This window comes from Anolis sagrei, chromosome 4, assembly GCF_037176765.1.
Source record: "Anolis sagrei isolate rAnoSag1 chromosome 4, rAnoSag1.mat, whole genome shotgun sequence".
NCBI classification, from domain to species: Eukaryota; Metazoa; Chordata; class Lepidosauria; order Squamata; family Dactyloidae; genus Anolis; species Anolis sagrei.
This window is the reverse complement of record NC_090024.1, coordinates 125,973,597-125,994,348: the sequence shown is the minus strand read 5'-3', so window position 1 is coordinate 125,994,348 and position 20,752 is coordinate 125,973,597. Positions and strand designations below refer to the sequence as shown.

At 42.7% G+C, this 20,752-nt stretch overlaps 1 protein-coding gene across 1 annotated transcript in view; it reads left to right on the top strand.

The window, feature by feature from the left end:
• LOC132772756 (protein FAM163A-like) overlaps positions 1-20,752 on the top strand; it is a 158,929-nt gene that overhangs the window by 10,845 nt on the left and 127,332 nt on the right. The gene's annotated exons all lie outside the window — the stretch shown is intronic.

The window sequence follows — 20,752 nt, the reverse complement described above, 5'->3', positions numbered from 1 at the left end:
TAGGTGGCTTTCTTTGGTTGCAGTCATAGGGCAAGTCACCTGTCCATCATCGTCAAGTTTTGGTCCCGCCCCTTGCTTTGGGCTATTGGGAAGGGAGCCATTTTTAGTTAGTCTCAGCAAGGAAAGCTAATGTACAGGACATGTGCAAGCTTCCCCTGTACAAAAGCTTCAACCCTTAAGACTTTCCGGGGGAGAACAGTCTTAAGAGCATTCAAGACTTTCCAGGGGAAAACAGCCTTAAGAGACTCCAAAGATTTCCAGGAAAACAGCCCTAAAGACGAAAGAACTCCAGCTGGAGAATATCTAAGCCTTTACTGGTAGGTCCACTCGGTTCTTCAAGACGCAGTTCGACCCGGTAGCGGAGCCCACATCAGTAAGGGTTACATTACAGTCAGCCTGGGAGAAGTTAAAAAGGGGGTTTTCCATTTAAAGTAAAGAAGAAATTATTGAAGACAGTTGCCTGTCCTACGTGGGCAAGATTAGGAAGTCACCAGTTGCATAAAGCTTGGAAGCATTTGTTTAGCTTTATTGAAGACAAGAGAAGTTTCTGTTTGATAGTTTATTAATAAAAGACTTTGTTATACTTCACAAGCCATCTAAAGGTCATTTGTGGTAGAAAACCTCTGAGAACTTCTCCTTGGGCCCCCTGGCTTCCCGCTGGGCAAAGGTTGCACATCCTGTTCTAAAGACAATTATTTACAGGCCCAGTGTGCGGCAGAACATGATGACATATTCATTGAAAAGCTATAATGAAATGTGCTGCAGGATGTCCTATTTTTGCAGTTTAATAAACTTTCCCCCCATGTTTTTATGATAGAACCAATTAGGAAATGACATGTATAACCCAGGAACAAAAATCATGGTACATAGTATTATGAACCACCTAGGTGCTTAAGATCGTCTGGAGAGGCCCTGCCCTCAGTCCCGCCTTCTTCACAGATCCGATTGGCAGGAACAAGAGATGCACACTCACCAGTAAATAAGGCCCCTTCCACACAGCTGAATAAAATCCCACATTTTCTGGTTTGAACAGGATTATATGGCAGTGTGGACTCAGATAACCCAGTTCAAGGCAGATATTATGGGATTTTCTGCCTTGATATTCTTGGTTATCTGTCTGTATGGAAGGGCCCTTGAACTCAGGTTGACTTCTGAGTCTACATGTTGAGGGCTGGTTCATCCTACAAGCTGACTGCATTGACCTTAATGCTAGTTTCACCAGGGATCCTGAAAACTACAGCTAAATGTTCTGGTGACAGTCAGAATTAAATATAAACCGCCATCACCAGGGAAGCCTGATGCCTGCAATATTGCATACAGGGCAGCCAGAAATGTTTCACAGCCTGACATAGAGGACAGTTCACACAATCCCACTTGCAGGTGGTGATGACCAAGCTGTTAGCTGGATCTGACATCAGCAGCGGTGACATCTAGGCTAACACAGTAGCTGCAATTTTGTCCTGAAACTACCTACTCGTCACCACTTCTGTATTCTCTTTCTCTTTATCTCTTTTTTCCCCATCAGCATCTGCTGCTATGTTTTATTAGAGCCCTTCACACAGCCATATAACCCATAATATCGAGGCAGATAATCCATAATATCTGCTTTGAACTGGATTATCTGAGTCCACACTGCCATATAATCCAGTTCAATGTGTATTTGATACGGTTGTGTGGAAGGGGCCTAAGATTTACTTACTTAGGCAATCCCACGTTGTCCGAGTAAGATTGTCCCCCAAGGTCGGTGTCCTGGCAGTGGGACAGTAGGTGACTGTGGAGCCCTATTCTTGATCTGCGTCTTCTCCCACAGTGAGGGCATCGGTTTCTAGGTTGAAGGCGGTCCCGGTCAGAGTTGGCTTGATGCACCTTCCTCTTGACACCTTTCTCTCTTTCGCCCTCCATTCGTGCCTCTTCAAATTCTACAGCACTGCTGGTCACAGCAGACCTCCAGCTGGAGCGCTCAAGGGCCAGGGCTTCCCAGTTCTCAGTGTCTATGCCAAAGATTTTAAGGTTGGCTTTGAGCCCATCTTTAAATCTTATTTCCTGTCCTCCAACATTGTGCTGCTCCTGTCAGATAGTTGCAATGTTACTAGGAGTAAACTATTATCTCTGAAGGAACTACCTGCAACATTTGATTGAGTAATTTAGTTGATTAAATTAATTGATGGTTACTCAGTAGTTAATCAGCACACATCCTTGAGGATTTTTGGTCAACAAAAAACCTGTCTACAACTAAATCTGGAAGGAAAAAGTGCAGGATTTCCTATGACAATTTTTTTTAACAAAATAGGCATGTTTATAACTTCAGAAACTTTTTCCTTCCCTGAAAGGTATATCAATAATCTTCTGGGAGGGGGGTTAGTGTTAGTGATTTTTTCCTTTGGCCTGAGTCCCTTTGGGGAGAGCGGGCGGGTTAAAAATAAAGTTTATTATTATTTATTATAGTTATTATTTTCAGTATTATTTTAATTATTAATTAATTTACTTAGTGATTTATTTAATTTCCAATTTTTGGCAGCTTCATTCTGCATGACTGTGCCTAGAAATGATCAAGTGAAGCAGATGTGAGTGAACCATTGAACTCTTACCATTGAACTCAATGCGACTCACTCCTGACTAACCATGCAGAAGGTTCGCCTGTTTGGCTCATAAGGACTAAACTAGACATGACATGTGTAATATGCACAATAATTTCTTTTTTTCTTTTCCTTTTTTTTTTTAAATAAAGAAAACCACTCTAATCTGATGGGGTGAGGTGGGAGGGAGCATCCCAGAGCACGTGCGAAGTATGGGGACAGGGATTTGGGCCTTTCGGTCACATCATAGTGGTGAGATGAATGAAGTCTACTTATCTGCTGAGACTTTGCCTCCATTGCAGACCATCTTGCATGTACCAATAGTCTAAACCAGTGGTTCTCAACCTGTGGGTCCCCAGATGTTTCTGGTCTACAACTCCCAGAAATCCCAGCCAGTTTACCAGCTGTTAGGATTTCTGGGAGTTGTAGCCCAAAAACATTTGGGGACCCCAGGTTGAGAACCACTGGTCTAAACCAATGTTTCTCAACCTGTGGGTCCCCAGATGTTTTGGCCTTCAACTCCCTGAAATCCTAACGGTTGGTAAACTGGCTGGGATTTCTAGGAGTTGTAGGCCAAAACACCTGGGGACCCATAGGTTGAGAACCACTGGTCTAAACCCAATTGCTAGGCCCACCTGCAATGCATCAATTTAAGTCAGCACAGGTGTAGATCCCAGCATTTCAACAGGTCCATTCTATATGGGATTAGCAATTGGATTTGGTCTCTTATTACTACTTTGGTACTGATTTCAGAGTAATTCTCATTGATTTCAGTGGGGCTTAAGAGTCAACACATACATGGTGAGACTACAAGATTCAATCAATTCATTAATCAGATGAGGATCCTAATAAGAGACAGAGGCATTGTTGAATGTTTTGGAGAAGGTTTACTATTATTGTAAGGCAGATCTGCAGTCAAGATCTGTATACTCTTCGTATAGCACAAATATACCAGCCTATATTGGTTGTGCATTGGGTATAGGTACAAACATCCTTGAACTCTTCCATCGTGCAACAATGGAAGAGTTCAGCCTCTGGGGATGTTTGCCACAGATGCAGGCGAAATGTCTAGGAAATGGCCATATAGCCCAAAAAATCTACAACAACCCAAAAATTAGTTCCCTTACCATCAAGCCATAAGTGGAATAGATAGGGATGAGTAAATGTGCTGGAAGAATGACTGACTGTACTATGGACTACACTTACACAGCCCATAAAAAGCGAAACTACTCCTGTAAATCTTCTTACCCTAGTATAGTTTCTCAGCAGGATTCCAGCCTGAATATTGCCCTAGCAAATCTGTATTCATAAGTCACTTTTGCTGAAGGAGTGTGAGTGAAGGGACCTTCAAGGGACAGCTAGTACACAAGAAGATGGGGTGATTTACTCCTAAAAAAGGTAAAGGTAGTCCCCTGACATTAAGTCCAGTCATATCTGACTCTGGAGTGTAGTGCTCATCTCCATTTCTAAGCCGAAGAGCCAGCGTTGTCCATAGACACCTCCAAGGTCATGTGGCCGGCATGACTGCATGGAGCGCTGTTACCTTCCCGCCGGAGCGGTACCTATTGATCTACTCACATTTGCATGTTTTTGAACTGCTAGGTTGGCAGAAGCTAGGGCTGACAGCGGAAGCTCACGCCGCTCCCCAGAATCGAACCTGCGACCTTTCGATCAACAAGCTCAGCAGCTCAGTGCTTTAACCCACTGCGCCACCGGGGGGTTTACTCCTACTCTTCTGTAAATTCTCCACAGCAAATTCTCACTGAGGGCTTTTGTCCCCCCCAAAGTCTTTCTTCTTACCATGGCTGAGAAAAAATTGATGATGATGATGATAATAATAATAATAATAATAATAATAATATTTATTTATTGTGTCAGGAGCAAACCAAACAGTTGTATTGCATTTTTAACAAACAAACAAACAAACAAAACACAAAGTTTGCAAGCTTGGTTGTTGATTAAATGTCCTTTGACCAGTAGCTGGCCACTTGGAGTGCCTCTGGTGTTGCCACAAGAAGGTCCTCCATTGTGCATGTGGCAGGGTTCATGTAGCATTGCAGCAGGTGATCTGTAGTTTGTTCTTCTCCACACTCGCATGTCGTGGATTCCACTTTGTAGCCCCATTTCTTAAGATTGGCTCTGCATCTCGTGGTGCCAGAGCTCAGTCTGTCAAGTGGTACAATATCAGCTAAACAGTGTAATTTCTCCAGTGGTTAGGGTCCCGACCCACAGGTTGAGAAACACTGCTTTAGGGCTTCAAAGGCCTTGTGCCTCCGGTCCTCATACTCTTGTCCACTTTGAGGGACTTTGAGTTACTTGACTTTTTTATTCCTGGTATGTTTGGCTTCATGAAGAGAGAGAGGGAGAGGAAGCAGGAGAGGGAGGGAAGCTGGAATGAGTCCAGTATGAAGAAAACGATGCTTCTGCCAGTTCTCTTTGTGTTTCCTTGCCACAACTTTGTGCTTCTACCATTTTAAAGTTGATCTTTTTTATTGTTCCATGTGAATGTGCATTTGTACATTATTTGGGTGGGTGGGGCAGGGGTGTTGGTGGGCTAGAATGGATTTTCAATGGAAAAATTCATTTTGAAGTAAGAACATTTTGAATTAATACTTCAGTCATTGAACAAATTAAACTCTTAAGTCAAAGTATCATTTACTTCTCGGATGCATCAACAGAAGCATCCAGATTAAGGGAAACAGAAGTACTGCTTTCTGCAGTACATGGCACGTAGTTTACAGAAAATATTAACAACTAAAATATGCCTGTAGGAGGATGCCAAAGATGGCGAAAGGCCTCGAAACCATATCCAATGAGAAATAGTTAATGGAGTTGGGTATGTTTAGCCTGGAGGAAAAGATTGAAAGGTGATAAGACAGCTGTCATCCAATATTTCAAGTGCTGTCATGTAAACCACGAAACAAACCTTTTTTCCGTTGCTCTGGTGGCAGCACCAAACCAATGAATTAAAATCACAAGAAAGAAAACTTCAATTAATATTCAGAACAAATGTATGACAGGACAATCAGTTTAACAGTGAAACAAATGGCCTTGGGAAATGTTGAGTCTTCTTTGTTGGAAATGTTTAAGTTGACGCTGAATGGCCCTCTAACAGGGATTTCCTTACTATGGATTTTTTTTACTGGCAAGGAGTTAGGGTAGATTATTGTTAAGGTAACTTACAATAGTACAATTCAATGTATTCATAATCATCCCACACAGTGTATTTATTTATTTTAGAAAACATATTGATCACAATCCTCTGAGGATTTGCATATATGTAAATGCTTACAGTGCAATGCAGTGAATGCACCCCAACACCTCAATCTTTTTGCAATCTTTTGTCGATCAGGAAGCAGTTGATTAATGATCCCACCTTCTCCCATGAATGATTTTTGGTGTGGTAAGTAGAATAAGGACCCTTGTCACAATGTTGGAGATTACTCATGCAAGAAGGCGGTGGCAACATCAGCCAGCTGTTTTCTGATTGACAGAAGAACAAATCCTTGCCCATTGATTGCATTTATTGCCTAAATTCTTGCATGCAAGAGGAATATTTTTTTAAAATTAAGGTGGTACCATGAGAACTGACCATGCCATTTTTGCATGTCTATGCAAAGTAGAACATATTGAATTCAATTAGACTTTCTTCCAGTTCCATATGTCCACACAGGTACACATTTTTCAATGTTGGGGTGTGTTGCCATGTCCCCCTATTACCAAAAATCTGCAGAGCATCTTTATCCAGTCAAACACTGGAGGCAAGGAGATCGTTCAACGGGTTTATTTGATCAAATCATCCTGCTGGGTGAACAGAAGAAAGTGCCAGACACAGCTCAGTATTATGGCCAACACTTTGAGCATGGGCACAGGCTATTTTCAGGCTATTTGATTTGATATGAGCTTCATCTCTATCTTTTCCTTTTGTCCCCTTCTGGCACCAGCTCTTAGGAGTAGCCCTACGCCTGCTTTTCTCAGTAGCAGGTTACTCCTCCTCTGTCTCCCCCTCTTGTGCCTGCTTGTTACTAGGCATTTCCCTTTTGAACTTTTCCCATTTCTGAGCTCTCCACTTTGGCTGGTAATTTTCCAGTATTACCTTAGCATTTGTCTCTTCATCAATCCACCATGGGAATCTTAACGAATGAATCTCTAATTGTAGTACTTTAGTGCTGTCTTAAAGTACAATTCAGATATCAATTATTGCTCGTTTGTGTTTGAATTAAGAAGACAGATGTCACAACCTCAGCACTTCCCATTTGGTCTAATTTTTAGATATTTGATGAAGGAATGTTCCAACTGCCATTTTTTTTTGGTACTACCTAAAAGTTGTAGAAAGCTTGCATACTTTGTATTTTGTAAAGGGATTGCCCACTATGGATTGCTATTATTGTTTACCATCTCAGAAGAGACATTTATCCTATGAGAAAAGAGGAGAGGAACATCTCTTTTGGCTATGCCTGCCATCAGTAAATTATAAAAAATGTTAGTTTTGAAAAATCTGCTGCCTGTAGAATCAGGAGCATGGTTTTGATCAACTTTGCAGTTATTTATAGTTATTTGCAAGTCAGCTTCAACTTATGGTGACCCTGTGAATGAGAGACTTTCCAAGATGCCCAGTCAGCAACTGGGCAGTAGCTTCCTTAACTGAATGAATCCACTAGCAGTGCAGCTTTCCTTATTTCCTTCTGCCTTTAACTAACTATTATTAGCATTATCCATGTTGATCAAATATACTATTTTAAACAATACATCTTCATCTGTGACTAATAAAATATTATTTATGTCCTCGGGTTAAAAAGACTATATTGTTTTAATCTATATAAACAAAAATGTAATGTTTGTTTGTGGGATTAACATAACTCAAAAACCACTGGACGAATTGCTGCCAAATTCGGCCACAAGACACCTACTAACCCAAGGAATGACCATCGCTAAAAAAATGATTTTGTCATTTGGGAGTTGTAGTTGCTGGAATTTATAGTTCACCTACAATCAAAGAGTATTTTGAACTCCACCAATGATATAATTGAACCAAACATGGCACACAGGACTCCCATGACCAACAGAAAACACTAGAAGGGTTTGGTGGGCATTGACCTTGAGTTTGGGAGTGGTAGTTCAGTTACATCCAGAGAGCACTGTGGACTCAAACAATGATGGATCTGGACCAAAATTGGCACGGAAATTCCATATGCCTAAATATGAACACAGATGGAATTTGGAGGAAATAGACCTTGCCATTTGGGATTTGTAGTTACTAGGATTTATAGTTCACTACAATTAAAGAGCATTCTGAAACCCACAAACGACAGAAATGGGGCAAACTTCCCACACAGAACCCCCATGACCAACAGAAAATACTTAAGGCCATCCAGTCCAACTCTCTTCAGCAGGGCAAGAAAATGTAATCAGAGCCCTCCTGACAAAGAGCCATCCAGCCATAGATATAGATAGATAGATATGATTCTCACACACGCACACACACACAGATATAGTATCATAGATTTGAAAGAGACCCTTAAAGAAGGACCATGATATGTTGCATATTCCAGAGTAGGCAAACCAGACACTCTCCACATCAACACTGACAAAGAAACAACAAGAAATACTGTTTACTCACAAGCATAAAGGAATTACATATATTAGAAACCAACACTTTCTCATTACTTTATTTTCCAGATCACAAGACTGGGCCACAGTAACGCGTGGCAGGGGACAGCTAGTTAATACGAATTCAATGCCGAACATTCTACCTAGGTGCCAAAAAACATTCTGATTCCTTTTGCTCATCAATTGGAAAATCAAGTTGCATACTGTAAAAAGCTATGTTTAAGCTGATAATTAAATCTCCACATCACACTGGGTGTTTTAAGATTGTCCTGTTCTTGCAAAACTGCACCTATAAAAATGTTTTCCACCAACTATTCCATAAGCACTATTTTCCTCAACAGGTGTTCCTTTCAATGGTATTGACATATGCTGGTCAGAACTGATGTAACAGCTTTAACTAAAAATCCTGGATCACATTACTGTGTATCCAAGCACTGTGTTAATACAGCATATTTGCATGAAACAAAATTTAAATGTAGAGACACCGGAGAAACGTATCACATTAAACAGAACATGACTTGCATTTCCAATAATGTCATATGTGTGATTGAATCCCTCTCCCCAATGACCTTCAAGATAAAATGTGAGAATCATAAATCAGCAATCACAATCAAAAGGCTTTATTTGATTATTCCTTTGAAGCATTCACATTGATGACTAGCATTACAGCACCCCTCCTCCCTCATACTCTTGGGTGGAAGAGGCTACAGAACTTGGCATGCATGCCTAATATTTGGCCTCTCTAAAAAAGAAGACACGATGTGTTTCCATAATGTTTTGTGAAATGAATACAAGAGCAGACCACTGAAACTTGTCCATGTTACCTTTTTGAAACCTGAAATGGAATCCTGAAATGGAAATCAGGGGTCCCCAAACGTTTTGAACAGAGGGCCGGGTCACAGTCCCGCAAACTGTTGGAGAGCCGGATTATAATTTGAAAAAATATATGAATGAATTCCTATGAATTCCTATGCACTCTGCACATATATTATTTGCAGTGTAACCCCCCCCCCCAATCAAAAAACAAAAACCCACACTTCTATATAAATAAAAATGTAATGTTCGTTTGTGGGATTAACAGAACTCAAAAAAACACTGGACGAATTGACACCAATTTTGGACACAAGACACCTAACAACCCAATGTATGTCCTTCACACAAAAAACTGATTTTGTCATTTGGGAGTTGTAGTTGCTGGGATTTATAGTTCAACTACAATCACAGAGCATTTTGAACCCCATCAACGATGGAATTGAACCAAACTTGGCACACATTTCTCCCATGACCAACTGAAAATACTGGAAGGTGGGCAGTGTCCTTTCGTTTTGGAGTTGTAGTTCACCTACATTCAGAGATCATTGTGGACTCAAACAATGATGGATCGGGATCAAACTTGGCACAAATACTCAATATGCCCAAATTTGAACACTGGTGGAGTTTGGGGAAAATAGAATCTTGACATTTGGGAGTTGTAGTTGCTAGGATTTATAGTTCACCTACAATCAAAGAGCATTCTGAACCCCATCAACGATGGAATTGAACCAAACTTGGCACACAGTTCTCCCATGACCAACAGAAAATACTGGAAGGGTTTGGTGGGCAGTGTCCTTTGGTTTTGGAGTTGTAGTTCACCTGCCTCCAGAGAGCACTGTGGACTCAATGATAGATCTGGACCAAACTTGGCACTGATACTCAATATGTCCAAATGTGAACACTGGTGGCGTTTGGGGGTTGTATTTGCTGGGATTTATAGTTCAATCAAAGAGCATTCTGAACTCCACCAATGATGGAATTGAACCAGTCTTGGTACACAGAACTCCCACGAACAACAGAAAATACTGGGTTTAGTGGGCATTGACCTTGAGTTTTGGAGTTGTAGTTCACCTGCCTTCACCATGCCGGCGTTCCCTGGCCACACCCTGCGCCACTCCGTCAATTGTGGACACCCTCTGCTCTGGCCACTCTGCTCTGCAGAGGACCCACCTGGGAGGCTTCTCCCTCCCACACAGGCAGAGCGACCGGAGCAGAGGGTGTCCGCAATTGGCGGAGCAGCACCGGGTGGGCGTGGCCAGGCCAGGCCGCACGGGCCGCAGAAATGCCCTCGGCGGGCCGCATATGGCCCACGGGCCGTAGTTTGGGGACCCTTGCCTTAGATACTGTGACTCAAGGGTTTGGACCAGGTGGAGTTCTGTGGATGTGGTAGACCTTGAATTCAGTAAGGCTTTTGACAAGGGCTCCAGTGCTATTCTTGCAGATGAGCTAGTGAAATGTGGCCTGAAGAGTATTAATGTTAAATAGATTTGTAACTGGACAGACCAAACCACTTTGATGACCGAAAGCGAGGAGGAGTTGAGGAGCCTTCTAATCAAGGTGAAAGAAGAAAGTCTAAAATCTGGGTTGCAGCTAAACATAAAAAACAAGATTATGGCAACAAGAATGATTGACAATTGGGAAATAGAGAGAGAAAATGTGGAGGCCATGACAGACTTTGTATTTCTAGGTGCAAAGATTACTGCAGACACAGACTGCAGCCAGGAAATCAGGAGACGCTTACTTCTTGGGAGGAGAGCAATGACCAATCTCAATAAAATAGTGAAGAGTAGAGACATCACATTTGCAACGAAGATCCGCATAGTAAAAGCAGTGGTATTCTTCCCCATAGTCACCTACGGATGTGAGAGCTGGACCATAGGGAAGGCTGATTAAAGGAAGATAGATGCTTTTGAATTGTGGTGTTGGAGGAAAGTTCTGAGAGTACCTTGGACCGCGAGAAGATCCAACCAGTCCATACTTCAGGAAATAAAGCCCAACTGCTCATTGGAGGGAAGGATAGTAGAGACAAAGATGAAGTAAAACAACAGAGGGGAAACAATCAAGGACATCTAACAAAAGATTGCCCCAGGCACTGCCAGGCCATCAAATGCTAATCAAGGTGGTCAGTTGAAACATTCACACCTAGCTCCCACAGACAAGAATTCTTTGTCCCACCCTGGTCATTCCACTGATATATAAACCCTTTTTCCTAGTTCCAACAGACCTCACTACCTCTGAGGATGCTTGCTATAGATGCAGGCGAAACGTCAGGAGAGAATGCCTCTAGAACATGGCCATATAGCCCGAAAAAAACCTACAACAACCCAGTGATTCCGGCCATGAAAGCCTTCGACAATACCTTCACTCAGCCTTCCCTAAGGTCCAGCTCTCACATCCGTAGCTGACTATGGGGAATACCATTGCTTTTACTATACGGATCTTCGTTGCCAGTGTGATGTCTCTACTCTTCACTTTTTTATCGAGATTGGTCATTGCTCTCCTCCCAAGAAGATGAAGTACTTTGGCCACATCATGAGGAGACAGCAAAGCCTAGAGAAGACAATTATGCTGGGGGAAATGGAAGGAAAAAGGAAGAGGGGCCAACCAAGGGCAAGATGGATGGATGGCATCCTTGAATTGACTGGATTGACCTGGGAGGAGCTGGAGGTGGTGACGGCCGACGGGGAGCTCTGGTGTGGGCTCATCCATGAGGTCATGAAGAGTTGGAATCGGCTGAACAAATGAACAACAACAATAACAAGACCAAACCAAAAGAATGCTCACCATGATTCCTCCTGGAGAGAAGTGCCTAGTGGTATGCCTCAGATCTTTGTCCTGGCCCAGTACTATACAGTCTTTACAAATGACTTGCACAGTGGAATAGAGGGCATACTTATCAGATTTGGAGATGACATTAAACTAGAATAGGGGACAGGATTAGAATTCAGAATGGCTCGACAGATTGGAGAGCTGGGCCAAAATTAACAAAATGAATCCCAAGAGAGACAAATTTAATATGCCATGTTTAGACTGGAAAAAAAGGTATTAACAAATGTAGGATGGATTATACCTTTCTTGGAGCTACGAGCATTGGTAGACCACAAACTATACACAAGTCAACTGTGTGATGCAGTGGTCAGAAAAAATTAAAAAAATTCTAAACTGGATCAACAGCACATGTCCAGATTGAGGAAAACTGTAGTACAACAATAATACTGTCTTGATCAGATTAAAACAGGAATATTTTGTCTAGTTCTCAGCACTGCATTTCAAAAAGTATATTGGCAAGCTGAATGAATTTTAGAGGAAAGCAACCAAGATGGTGAAAGGTCTACAAGCCAAACCCTATAAAAATGGATTAGGAAATTGGGTGTATTCCGCTCGGCAAAGATATAAGTTGTTGTGACATGATAACTATCTTGGAATACCTGAAAAGATGCAACGTAGAAAATGGAGTAAGTTTGCCTTCTGCTTGTCCAAAGACTACAACACAAACCAATGGAAATGTATAAGAAAAAGCTATGAAATTGCACAATGGCTCAAATTCTGAAATGATTTCCTATACATTTTATTGGGACTGATATGCACTAATGGCTTAACCCCTGCAGTAAATTTTCCGGCCCAGCGTACTTGTCTGAACATATCTCCCTCTACATCCCACCTCAGAGTTTAAGATCTTCTGTTCTCAACCTCACCTCTGACGCAAACAAGCTTGGTAGGGGACAAGGGGCAGAGCCTTCTCTGTGGTGGCCCCCCGCCTGTGGAACTAACTTCCCAGCTAAATTAGGTCATCTACATCCCTTCTTTCCTTCAAAAAGAAATTGAAAACGTGGTTGTGGAACCAGGCTTTCACATAGCATGCTGACAACGACAATGATGACAACGCTATGGAAAATGGATTATGGACAAGTTTCTGATCGAGTCACTGATCACAGAATTCGGTTTAGATAAGGCCAACCAGCCAGTAATATTTTAAAACAGATTTTAATTTGAATTGATGTACTGCTTTTACCTGTATGTAATTATTGTATTTTATTATGTTGTATGTGGGGGCATTGAATTGCTGCCGGCTGTAAGCCACCTTGAGTCCCCCTCCGGGGGTTGAGAAAGGCGGGGCGCAAATAGTTGAAATAAATAAATAAATAAACAATGGATTACAAAAAATGAAATTTTAACTAAGTGTTAGGGGGAACTTCTTGTCTTGGAAATCTGTTCAAAAATACAATAGGCTGCCACAGAGGGCCGTTGTCAGAAGCCCCAACCCCAAATACTAGCAGAGTATTAATCAACTGTCTGATGTCAAGCCAAGAGTCTAGCAGACACTAGTAGGACAACACAAATAGAGAAGCCAAATGTCTGTCCCATGGAGATAAGCTGACTACCAGAGTGTCTGGAGTACAAGGTTGAATCAGAATCCATAAGCCGAGGTCCAGGGTAAGACCAGGATTTAGGAACATAAGATAGCTATGTCCAAGATTGTAGTTTCTAGAACTGATGTTGCAGCCAGCAACAAGATGCTACTCCCGAGCTCCTTAAATCCTAAATTCACAGATATTATCTATTGCTGGCTTTCTTCTCAGTTAATCTCAACGACCTGCACAGATGAGGCCTCTCTTTTTGCATGTCTGTGGAAACTGGAACGGTTAACTCTTTCTCAGCCTGCTCAGAGGAACGTGTTTGCACTTGCTCTGCAGGCTGAGAAGTATTAGCTCCTTTCATGTGTGCTGCTTCAAAGCTGGGCTGAGGAAACTGCTGTGGACTGCTGGGCTGCAGCTTGACTGTTGAGCCTTCCACTAGCATCTCCTCATCCTCGCTTTCCAAGCCATCCATAACACCAGTGAACACAGATTTCCATAAGTAGGAAGTAATTTGAAGGTACATCACCACCACCACCTTACTTACTTAGGTGATCCCTCGTTGTCCGAGTATGACTGTTTTCTAAGATCGGTGTGTTGGTGGTGGGTATGTAGGTGACTGTGGAGCGCTATTCTTGACCTGCATGTTTTCCCGCAGTGAGGGCATTGGTTTCCAGGTGGAAGGCAGTCCCAGTTGGGGTTGGCTTTATGCACCTTCCTCTTGGCACATTTCTCTCTTTCGCCCTCCATCTGTGCCTCTTCAAATTCTACAGCACTGCTGGTCACAGCTGACCTCCAGCTGGAGCGCTCAAGGGCCAGGGCTTCCCAGTTCTCGGTGTCTATGCCAGAGTTTTTAATGTTGGCTTTGAGCCCATCTTTAAATCTCTTTTCCTGCCCACCAACATTTCGTTTTCTGTTCTTGAGTTCAGAGTAGAACAACTGCTTTGGGAGATGGTGGTCAAGCATCCAGACAACGTGGCCAGTCCAGCAGAGTTGATGGTGGAGGACCATCGCTTCAGTTCTGGTGGTCTTTGCTTCTTCCAGCACACTGACATTTGTCCGCTTGTCTTCCCAAGAGACTTGCAGGATTTTTCGGAGGTGATGGAATCGTTCTATGAGTTGCATGTGACGTCTGTAGACAGTCCACGTCTCGCAAGCGTATAGCAAGGCTGGGAGGACAATAGCTTTATAAACAAGAACCTTGGTATCCCTACAGATGTCCCGGTCCTCAAACACTCTGTGCTTCATTTGGAAAAAATGCACCACCACCACAACAGTGTGGAAGATACAATTTCAGCAGATGTTACTTGTGTGATTAGGAACACTTGCTGAAATTTCCTCTTCTACATAGTGATTAAAATATTGATTACTTCACTTGACAACCCTACCTTGGCAGAGAAGTCAGGACAAAAATTGGCAGGACTGTTAATACACTTCTTTCTCTTGCAAGTGCCTTCTTACCTACTCTCCATTATTATGTCCCCAGATAACGGCTTCTTTTCTGTTTTCCTTTGAAAAGTTAAAGATCTCCCATCTAGGCCCTGACAATGTAGACCAGAGGTCCTCAAACTTTTTAAACAGAGGGCCAGTCCCAGTCCCTTAAACTGTTGGAGGGCTGGATTATAATTTGAAATAAACTTGAATGAATTCCTATGCACACTGCACAGATCTTATTTGTAGTGCAAAAAATACTTTAAAACAATGCAATAATTAAAATGAAGATTTTTTTTGACAAATATAAACTTATTAGTATTTCCCTGGTTGTGTGGGCCTGCTTTTGACTGATAAGTTTGTTGTTTTTGTTTTTGTTGTTGTTATTGTGAAATGGCACAAAGAAGGTTTGAGGAAAAAGAGACAAAGAGAGTCCCGGAGGTCTCAAAAGCACGGATTTTATTTCCAGCTGGGGCTGTGGAGTGGAGCTTTGTCCAAAAGCATCCAGAGCAAATGATATAGGTGTTGACTGCCTTTTTATACCCTCCAATTGATATCGAGCTCTTTTTGGGGGTTCTCCCAGCGAGGAGAGTCCCTAAAAGGACCGCGAATGGGGTCCTGACCTTGGCGAGCGGCCAGCGGATGCCAATTCAATAAGACGCAAAAATATTAAGAATTAATCTCGCCAGAGGCTGAAGAGGTACCCAGCGACCGAAGCGTTTATTTAGCGATTCAGCTGAAAAGGATGCATTACAGGGATATTTCCTCTATAAGCATGCAGTACAGTGAATTTCAGGCATATTTATACAGGCAAAACAAAGAAATCCAGGTTTGAATCCCCCGCCCGCCTCCTGTCAGTTCCCTCTGTCCTGATTGGCCAGCTCCGGAACAGCTGGGAGGAGGCTTGGCCGCTGGTCCCACCCTCCCTCCAATCGCCGGCCGCTGTTGCCTCCAGAGGGCCAATCAGAGCCCTCGGAGCGCCTCCAGAGATTGTCCAATCAGCGGCCAGGAGGCGGGCTCTAGTTTGACAGCGCAGAGGGGCGGAATGCCTGGGAGGCGACTGCCAGCTGGTGGAACACCTTTTGTCTCTTCACGGCAGGGAGGCGGATGGGGAGAACAAGGGATTTCCTGGGTCTTGATAAAAGATGTGTATGAGCAAAAAGGGAGGCTATGGATGGTGTCTGGATCTCAACCCTGTAGGCAAAGGAGATCCTTTGACACAAGGGAGCATACACAAACACCATGATTGATTTTAATCAGTCTGTTTTTCCGGGCTTTTGGCTGACAAAATCTCTGGCCTTTGTTCGTCTGACTCTGAAAACAAAGCCATAGATTTGCCAGTATTTATCCATGCAATGTCAATATGAATGGAGCTTTTTCCAAGGAAATTGGATTCCTTAAACTGTAATCCCCAGGTCACATACTCTTTTGTAGGGCAAAGTTCAAGGGGAAGAGTAGGGAAAGAGGGTGAGGGTACATTTCATTTCATATCATATAGTTCATATACATTCTCCATAAACCTTCATAAGCTCATAGATTTCATAAAAAGGGTCCCCATCCCATCCCCATCCCAGTAAAGTTTATTAGAAAACCACAGCAATTGATAAAGGTAATCAGCAGAGTTCCTGAGGTATGATCCTTTGTAACAAGGGCATGCACCCACAGGCGGGGGCCATGCTTCCCAAGCGGCTTGGCTTTTGGAGTTCATGGAGGAAGTCCGTGATGCTAGGGCACCAAGTCAATCAGAGAAGGCAGAAAGGTCCGCAAAGAATCTGCAAGTAGTGGAGAGTGGAGCAATGTCCTTTGGAGAACTACATTTCCCTGATCAGGGGCCAGGGTCCAGTGCACAAGCCAGAGAATTCACAGAGAGGAAACAGGAACCCAGCCATGTGTGCTGGGTCAGGAAGCAGCAGAATCCATTGTCCGGCCCTTGGCGAACTACAAATACTTGGGGGGGGGGGGTAGATGCTCTGCATCACAATTGCAGGCAAACAAAGAACATGCTTCTACATACATTGACGTCACTCTCTACATCATTTTAGCATCATAGGAATATCAAATGCTATCTTCCAACATACAAAAGGCATGTTTCTGTGTATTTCTTTCTAGCAGCAGCTTACAACTTACATTCATCAACCAAGGGGCCTACTTTGACCTGTCATGAGGGAGGGGCATTGGCTCCCTCCCTAGAAGGAAGGCACTGGGCTATGTTGTATCAGTCTCTGTTGCTACTATGACGGGCTTATCTCTCTCCTGGAATGCCCCCCCCCCCCCCCCGCTGTGGCTGGACGTAGCTTGCTTGTCCTTTTAGCATTCTTTCTGATATAGAGAGGGCCTGATTTTTCTATACATTTCAGTGCTTGTAACGTACATACAATTTATGCATAAATAAATATCTATTTTTCCAATATCTCCCCAACAGTTGTTGTTGTTGTTGTGTGCTTTCAAGTCGTTTCAGACTTAGGTTGACCCTGAGCGAGGGCGGGGTAAATGACTTTGTAGGGCCATATCCAGCCCGCGGGCCTTAGTTTGAGAACCCCTGATGTAGACAATCAGTTTTAGCACATTTGTCACCACAAGTGCTCCTGGATTATTGCAGCAACTTTGTGTCTCTCGCCTGGTTTAGCAGGGCTAAACTATGTGACCAAAGGAAGATACTCAGTACGCAATCAGTATTGTAGAAAAAGCAATACCCCATTCATTTATAACATTTTACAACCATGTTTTGCAGTATGTTGTGTGCAGCATGATGAGTGGGGAATATAAGTTCCTTCTATACTACTGATATGAATCAGTACACAGCCTGTTTTTAAATCTGTATAAAAAGTAGGAGGTCAGAGAGGAAAAGTCATTTTCCGTTCTTTTTGCCTACGGTGCCAAAATCTTCTTAGGCAGGGACAGCATAACTCAGTTTCTGGCTGTCTCGCTTTAGGGGACATGAGTAAATGATGGCCATAATAAAACTGTTACTGAGCAAGATTATTTAATATTAGAAATCTGCTAATGCCAATTTCCTGTGTCTCTTTACGTGAGTAACGATGAGACTTTGACCAGTCCTGCAAGCATATAGAAATATCTGGAGAAAACAAGAGGGGCATGTCATCTTTCTCTCAGTCTCTCCTCCTTTTCTATTTCAATCTGAGTTCCTCTTCTGCGGAGTTTGGGGAGCGAAGACTCTATCTTCCTTCAACGAACTGTTTCACAATTTGAAGGTCAGAATCCTCAATATTAATGGTTTGCTCATGCGATGAAATATTTAGCATGGCTGTGTTACCGCTTCTTCCTTGAAACTATGTTTCATGCTTCATTTGCTAGTGATGTTAAAAGATTTCATACCATATTTTTCTTCCCACTTAGCAGGAAATCTTGTAAGGGGTGGGTATATACCGCGTGCGCCTGCCCATGCATGCATATGGACAAAATATCCAGAGACAGATTAATTAGTGCAGCAAGAGTTTGTGTATTCTGTAGCAAAAAATGAAGTGTGATTGTTAATAGATAACACTTATAGATAAAGTAAATTCTACATTAAGCAGAAGAGTGTGCAGTCTATAGGCACCATGGCGACTTAATGTTACAAAAGCAATGATAAATAGATAGATAGATTGGGTTGTAGGTTTTTCGGGCTATATGGCCATGTTCTAGAAGCATTTTCTCCTTACGTTTCGCCTGCATCTATGGCAGTTTTTCTCAACTTTCCCAATGCTGCGACCCCTTAATACAGTTCCACATGTTGTGGTGACCCCCAACCATAACATTATTTTCATTGCTACTTTATCTGTAATTTTGCTACTGTTATGAATCGTAATGTAAATATCTGATTGCAGGATGTATTTTCATTCACTGGACCAAATTTCGCACAAATACCTAACACGCACAAATTTGAATACTACTGGGGTTGGGGTGGGGGGCGGAATTGATTTTGTCATTGGGAGTTGTAGTTGCTGGAATTCATAATTGACCTACAATCAAAGAGCATTCTGAACGCCACCAACAATGGAATTGAACCAAACTTGGCGCACAGAACTCCCATGACCAACATAAAATATTGGAAGGGTTTGGTGAGCATTGACTTTGAGTTTTGGGAGTTGTAGTTCACCTACCTCCAGAGAGCACTGTGGACTCAAACAATGATGGATCTGGACCAAACTTGGCATGAATACTCAATATGCCCAAATGTGAACACTGGTGGAGTTTGGGGAAAATAGACCTTGACATTTAGGAGTTGTAGTTGCTGAGATGTATAGTTCACCTACAATCAAATAGCATTCTGAACCCCACCAATGATAGAATTTGGCCAAACTTCCCACACAGAACCCTCATACTGTATTTTCTGATGGTCCTTGGCGACCCCTCTGAGACCCCCCTGACCCCCAGTTGAGAAACACTGATCTATGGCAAGCATCCTCAGAGGTTGTGAGGTCAGACCATAGATGCAGGTGAAAGATCAGGAGAGAATGCTTCCAGAACATGGCCATATAGCTCAAAAAACCTACAACAACCCAGTGATTCCAGCCATGAAAGCCTTCGACAACAGATAGTTTATATATAGCTATAAGGTAAAGTAAATGTTTCCCCTGATATTAAGTCTAGTTGTGTCCAACTCTCGGGGTTGGTGCTCATCTCCATTTCTAAGCTGAAGAGCTGGCGTTGTCCATAGATGCCTCCTAGGTCATGTGGCTGGCATAACTGCATGAAGTGCTGTTACCTTCCCTCCGATCTAATTGCATTTGCAGATTTTCCGAATTGCAAGGTTGGCAGAAGCTGGGGCTAACAGTGGGAGCTCACCCTGCTCCCCAGATTTAAACCGCCAACCTTTCAGTCAGTAAGTCCAGCAGCTCAGCAGTTTAAGCCCATATAGAGATATAGTAGATTCTAAATTAAGCAGAAGAGTGTGCAGTTGGCACCATGGAGACTAAAGATTATAAAAGCAATACAAGTTCTAATATGATGATAGATAGATCGATTGATAGATCGATAGATCGATCTATCGATGAAAATCTGCATAGTTAAAGCAACCACTACACATTATATCCATAGTTACTGTATATTTATCCCTTATCACCTAGTGTGATCTGATTTTACTGCAGACTTCCATTCTCCCCTGAAAATGTGGGAAATAAGTTCGCATTTTAGTGCCAAACTTTGATGGGAAGCTGGGAAAGCTATAATTTGCTGCTAGTACGTATATCAGTTGGCTGCTAGCTCTCCCAACTCGGTGAGTTCAAGGAACTATGGGCATAAATCTTCTTGATTTAAACAAGCATTCAATTCACCCAAGACTATTTTCATGTCTGTACTATCTTGTACCATTTTTGAACAAGGTGAGGCTATGGAGAAATGCGTTTCAGTGTCTTCGTCGCCTTGTTACATTTCTTGCATCACTGAAAGTTTCACATATGTCCAAATGTCTTTTGGCAGGAGGGTATTATGACTGAACTGGACCCATGTCAATATCCCTAATGTATACCTTCTGCTTGAAAAACGTACGGAATTTAGCACTATATGAAATATTTATAGTAGATTAGATAGCTTGGAAAAGTGGTAAGACAATTCATGGAGGAGAGCTCTCTCAGCAGCTAGTAGCTCTGAAAGTTACATGGAACGTAGTCCATACCCTCCTGAAGTGCCAGCTGCCAGGACAAATTCCACATCCTATTTGGCCATTGTCACCACCCTGTCTAGTTCTGAGTTTTCTGCAGGAACTAGATGCTAGGCTTCAGGGACCCTGGCTAATGGAGCAAAACAGCTATACATCTTGACTACATTGTGGGAGGCTTCCAGAGAGAACCTTATTTGCTGTGGAACTCCATCTGTGGAAGGCCCTTTCTTTAGAAGCCCAACTGGCATCAGTCCAGGTGGTGTTGTGGAGGAATTCTCCTTAGTCCCACTGCCCACTGTTTCCAGTATCCCCTTTTTGGACAAAGTCTTGGAACGTGTGGTTGCCTCGCAGCTCCATGGGTTCTT